The sequence below is a fragment of the Hyperoodon ampullatus genome (genome assembly GCF_949752795.1).
Source record: "Hyperoodon ampullatus genome assembly, chromosome: 14".
Lineage (NCBI taxonomy): Eukaryota > Metazoa > Chordata > Mammalia > Artiodactyla > Ziphiidae > Hyperoodon > Hyperoodon ampullatus.
The window spans coordinates 23,455,742-23,461,741 of record NC_136927.1 but is presented as its reverse complement, the minus strand read 5'-3'; positions in this window follow the sequence as shown (position 1 = coordinate 23,461,741).

The following is a 6,000-nucleotide window of genomic DNA, read 5'->3' as shown; positions in this document are numbered from 1 at the left end:
GGATTCTGTCCCTTCTCCGCCGGAGATGCCACCTGGCCTGCTGCGGCACCGACCCCCTCCCTTCCAGGGCAGGAGGGTCCAGGAAGCTCCAACACTCGGGCTTGGCAAACAAACCCGGGTGCGCCCCGCCGCTTGGGGCTCTGCTGACAGCTGGTTATCAGAGACAGGACATAGCGGCCGGGCTGAGCGGCAGGGCTGAGCCGGCAGGGCGCTCTACCCCGCAGCTTCTGCCTGCTGGGCTGAAGCTTCAGGATCCTTGGGGAAAGGGAAGTCACTGTCACAGCCAGCAGCAGGCCCTCTGAGAGTCCCCTCCCCTGGGGTTCTGCCCTCAGGGATCTGGGAGGTGAAGGAGGTGGGAGGCCCTCTGCCAGGCTGTGGCTGTCTCCTTGGCTTTCCAGTGCTTTCAAGTGCTGATAATCCAAGCCCTATGCTGGTCCCTGGCAGACTCCTCTCCAGGACCTGGCACCTGCTCCCCTCCTGGACTTCCTGGGACTCTGTCCCAGGACTCCCAAGATGCTCTGGGTTTTGAGAGTGAGGCTGAGGTGGCCATGGAATCCTGGGAGTGGTGAGCAGAGATGCCCCTCTCCCAGGGCTTGGGGGCAGCAGGTGCAGACTAAGGGCAGCCCTCCTGCTCTGTCCTCCGTCCTGAGACATGACAGCTGTCACTGGGAGCCTGGGCCCTTCAGAGGCCTGAGCCCTCTCAGCTGGCAGTGCCCAGAGTCCAAATAATTATAATGGGCAGAAGCTGTCTCTAGGGCTCAGAGGTCTGGGAAAACACAGATGGAAGGATGCCACCCAACAAAGCAATTCCTCGAAAGGACCTGGCAAGGCCCTGCATGGGAGAGGCTTTGGAAAGCTGCCCTTCACCGAGCACCATCGTGTGCCAGGTGCATGTCATCTTTAGAACTATCCTGTGAGGTGGGTGCTGCTCTGATCCCCAGTGTTCAGATGGGAAACTGAGGCCCAGAGAGGGGAAGGGAGCTGTCCAAGGTCACTAGGCAGGAAGTGGCAGAGCCAGGATATCTACGTGGGAACTCTGGCTCCAGAGAGCATAAACTGTCCCCGGCAGGGTTTGCCCAGAGGTTCCCTGGAGACAGAGACCTATCCCTCAGAGCTCTGTCAGAGCTGAGGACCAACCTGAGGAAGCCCTCCGAGGGCCCCCTAGCGTCCTTTTCTGTCTCGCTCCTCTGGCTCCTCACTTCTTCCAGGCCAGATGCGGTTAGTGAGGCCTGTGGTGGGGGTGTTGGGTTCCCACTGCTGGGGCCCTGGGGACTCCAGGTGTCTCACTCCCAGGAGGCCAACGTCAGGGAGGTTGGCCCAGGGTCTCAGGTAGGGGATGCCCACTGGCCCTAGCATCCTAGGCAGTGGGCTCCCTACATCCTCCTGCCAGCTGCTGCCAGAGCATGGCCAGGGCAGGGGAACCACAGAGGAGTTTGGGTGCCCTAGGGGTGGGGCGTCCTGAGTTGGGGGGGGCTGCTGATAGGGTAACCAGGAAGAGAGAAGGAGGCAGGCATTCCAGAGAGAGTGGGAAGCTAGGAGGGGAGGGAAGCTGAGAGCAGAGGAGAAAGACTTGACCTTGCAACCTTTAAAATTAGGAGAGTATATAAAAATCCAGGTCTCTTGTTTCTCTTTTTTTTTTTTTTTTGCGGTACGCGGGCCTCTCACTGTTGTGGCCTCTCCCGTTGCGGAGCACAGGCTCCGGACGCGCAGGCTCCGGACGCGCAGGCTCAGTGGCCATGTCTCACGGGCCCAGCTGCTCCGCGGCATGTGGGATCTTCCTGGACCGGGGCACGAACCCGTGTCCCCTGCATCGGCAGGCGGACTCTCAACCACTGCGCCACCAGGGAAGCCCTCTTGTTTCTCTTGAAAAGAGGGAATTCTTGGTCCCTGCCTCGCAGCACCCCTTCTTGCCTTTCTTGCCTTCCTACAGTCCTCCTAATCTTTGATCATTATGTCTCTTGGTTCCTCTATTTGCCATCTGTCTCACTCTCTGGAATGTAAGCTCTCTGGGCACAGGAAACAGCTTGTCTTGCTCACTGTCATATCCCTGGCAGCTGGCTCCAGGCCGCAACAAACAGTTATTAAATTGGTGAAGGAAGTATGAGTTAGAAATGTGGGCCCCACTTCAAGAGGACACATCATTGCCAATAAGGATTTAAGGGAGAACATGCCTCAACATACAATGAGAGTGAGACTAGCGTGATGAGTAGTGAGAGCAAGGCTTTGTGGAGGAGGGGTATTTGCACTGGGCTTTGAAGATTGAGCAGGAGTCCAACAGCGGTGGAGATAGAGAAACTTGCCAGGTGGAGAGAGTGAATATGTTCAGGCTCAGAGAGCCAGTAGGTGGGCAGTTTGAGCAGAAGAGGCCAAAGTGTGGTCCAGTGGCTTGGAAGAAATGGGTGCTAATTCAATAGGTAACATAGGAGGGGGCTAGATTGTAAGGTGAATTTGAATGTTTTGCCTAGGAGCTTGGAAATTGTTCAGTGAGAAGTAGGGAGCCATGCATGTTTTCTGAGGAGAGCAATGGAGAGAGGGCACTGCTATAGGAATACAGGGAGTGGCCAGGAGAGGATGGATGGTGCAGCCTGTGGACAGGGAGATGAGTTTGAGGGGACTGCAGTAGCCCATGGGGAAGTAATGGGGATGGAGGGGACCTCCAGGAGAGACAGAATCTGCAGGCCCAGAGGGGAGGCAAGAAAGAGTCAGAGCCCCTGGGGCAGAGACAGAGGGTGCTAAGATGGCTTAAAGATGGCAAATTCTTTGCTACTCTTCCCAGTGAGGGGGAGGGTCTACGTCTCCTACCCTGGCAGGAACTGTGATTGCTTTGACCAATGGAAGTGACCCTGTGCCTGTTTCTGGACCCAGACCTTCCAGATTGGCAGCTCTCCCTTCCTGTCTCCTGGAACACTTATTCTTGGAACCCAGCTGCCATACTGTGAGAAAGCCAAGGTGGCCTCATGGAGAAGCCCAGGTGGAGAGGACCCCACTTGCCATCCATGCGAGTGAAGAAGACACCCTGACAGGTTCCATGCAGAGCCAAGGTGAGCTGTCCCCACTGAGCACTGCATCCCAGCCACACTGCAGACTCTGAGCATTTGGATATGTCTGTCACATGGCATAGAGAAGGAGAACAGGTACCCAGCAAGGGGGAGAAAAGGGACCAGTTTGGTGGGAAAGTTCAGGAAGGTAGCTTTGGCAGGATCTGGGGATGCCCAGATTCTCGGGATCTTCTAATCTAGAGAGAAGACCCCCCACAGGCCAGGCCAGGTCCCTGAAGCAGGGTTTGGAGTTGAAGTGAGCCCTGGGGCTGAGGTAGAGGTGAGGAGTGAGGTCTGTGTCCCTGGGGAGGGGGATACAGACCTACAAGCCTTCAACCCTTCTGGTATAGGGCTGGCTCTGCTGGGCAGGGGAGGGGCTACATGGTTCCATGTCCCAGCAAAGGGATGGAACAACCCCAGGCTTCACTTCTGGACCCTCACCCCAGCACCCTCTGCTGGCCCAGATTCCTGGTCCCCTCATGTCCAGGGCCTTCAGCTCCTACACTCTGCCCTCTGACTTGCCCTTCCATGTGTCTGACCCCCTTGTCCTAGAGTGACGTGTGCCATGAGTCCCCAGACACGAGAACCCTCTGGAACCTATGGCCTGGGGCAGTCTCTATCTGGAACCCGATTTTCCAAGCCCTCCAGCTTCACGCTCACATTCCCACTCACCCACAGGGCGTGGCCCTCAAGCCAGGCAGCCTTAGACAGGAATGAGAGTCCTCCTCGACCTTCGTCCCAGGCTCTGCTTGGAGCCTCCTCCTCTGGGCAAACTTCCCGGGCTTCTCCCACCCCAACTCTTGCTCTGCAGACACGGAACCACGTTTGCTGTCTGGTGGTTCTTGGGGGACTGCACTGCCTCCACGCCAGCCTGTGAGCTTCCTGAGTACAGTGCCCATCATGCCCACTCCTGCCCTCACCAAGCACGGGAATGAGAGCTCCAGGACTGAGCAGGGCAGAGCGAGGCTGGGCTTCAGTGTCCTTTAGCAAAGGGGGAGGGGCAGAGCCCCCAAAACTTGTGCCCTCAGAGCACCTCCCAAGAAGACAGTCCTAAGGAATTCAGCTGTCTGCGATCTGAGGGCAAGGGACCCTGGCTGGGAGTGGTGCCAGAAGGCAGAGGCCCGGGCTGGGTCCCTGGCTTGCTGGCTAACCCCGGGCTTGTAGCATACACAGTCTGGGCCTGCTCCCCTCTCTGTGAAATGAGGGGGCGGGAGGAACTGATCTCCGAGGTCCCTTCCAGCTCAAACACCTTATGTTCTATGAAATCCATGTGAACGTTGCCATGGAGACATCAGAGAGGAACTGCAGCAGCACGGAATGTGACTTCCACCAGAGTTACCTGAGGAAGCGGCTCGTGTCAGAGGAGCCCTCCCCCCACCACCCCAGAGGCCCGGGTGCACAGGGGCCACACTGAGTGTCCTGCTCCCAAGAGGACACACCTACCTGCCCCGCCCTCCCCCATGTGACACTGAGGCCCTGTAGGTAGTAAAGGGTGGGTGTCCATCCCTGCCTGAGGGGAAAAGGACCAGTTGGTGGGAGGGCTGGAGCACAGGGCTGTTTCCCTGTAGGTCCGCCCTCTGTCCTTGCTTCCCACATCTGCTCAGGTACTCACACCTGAATACTCTTGGCGGTCTCAGGACATAAAACGTGCCCGCCGCAGAGTGGTGGGTGTGGGGGGAGGCCTCAATCTGATCCATACTCTGCACTGAGGCCCCATGTGAGTGAGACCTCTGGACTTCAGCAGCACAGAACACCGCCAGCTGCCTCGTGGCTCCTGAGTACCACACATGGCCTCATGGCAGGAGAGGCATCGGTGTCGGTGTAAAGGAATAAAATGAACCCTGGTGTAACCATGACAACCACTGAAGTCTGCGCACTTGGAGTGCCCCTGGAGTGGGCCAAGTGCTTCACTTGATTGTCTTTTCTTTTCTCTTAATTATAAAAATAATATATGAGTTTTGCAGGCATGTCAACAACACAAAAGGGAAAGGCAAGAATAAAAGTCCTCATTCCCCCACCAGATCTTGTCCTTCAGGAGTAACCACTATTAGGTTTGGTAATGGCTTCTGGGTGAGTTTCCTATTGCTGCTGTGGCACAAACACAGTGGCACAAGACAACTCAAATTTATCATCCTACACTCAGAGGCCAGAAGTGTGAGATGAGTCTAATGGGACTAAAGTCAAGGTGTCAGCAAGGCTGATTCCTTCCGGGGGCTCCAGGGGAGAATCCTTGCCTCTTCAACTTCTGGTGTCCTCCAGCTTTCCTTGGCTCGTGGCCACATCACTGCAATTTCCATTTCCATAGCCACCTGGCCTTCTCTTCTTCTGCCATCAAATCTCCTTATTTATTTATTTTTTAGCCACGCTGCACGGCTTGTGGGATCTTAGTTCCACGACCAGGGATTGAACCAGGCCCTCGGCAGTGAAAGTGCAGAGTCCTAACCACTGAACTGCCAGGGAATTCCTAAATCTCCTTATAAGGACATTGGGGACTACATTTATGGCCCACCTGGATAGTCCAGGATCATCCCCCATCTCAAGATCATTAATTTAATCACATCTGCAAGTCCCCTTTTGTCATGGAAGGTAACATTCACAGGTTCTGGGGATTAGGACCTGTATATCTTTGGGGTCCATTATTCAGCTGGAACAGGGCCATTCAAGTTTTCTATTTTGGGACTTTGAAACAAGGGTTCTGTGGCTGAACAGACCTAAAAGTCACGGGACTACGGATTTCTTTTTCTATCTTTGTCCAAGTTTTTTTAGGTATCCAAATTATGTTACTAAACACATTGCATATTTATGCATAAATATGCATAAAGTACATTGAGATATTATCCTTGTTCTCTAAGAGTATAAATAAAATCGTAACTATCTGATCTTTCCACATTTGATAGGATTTTTCCATTAAAAGATCTGGACTAGGGCTTTTCTGGTGGTCCAGTGGTTAAGAATCTGCCTG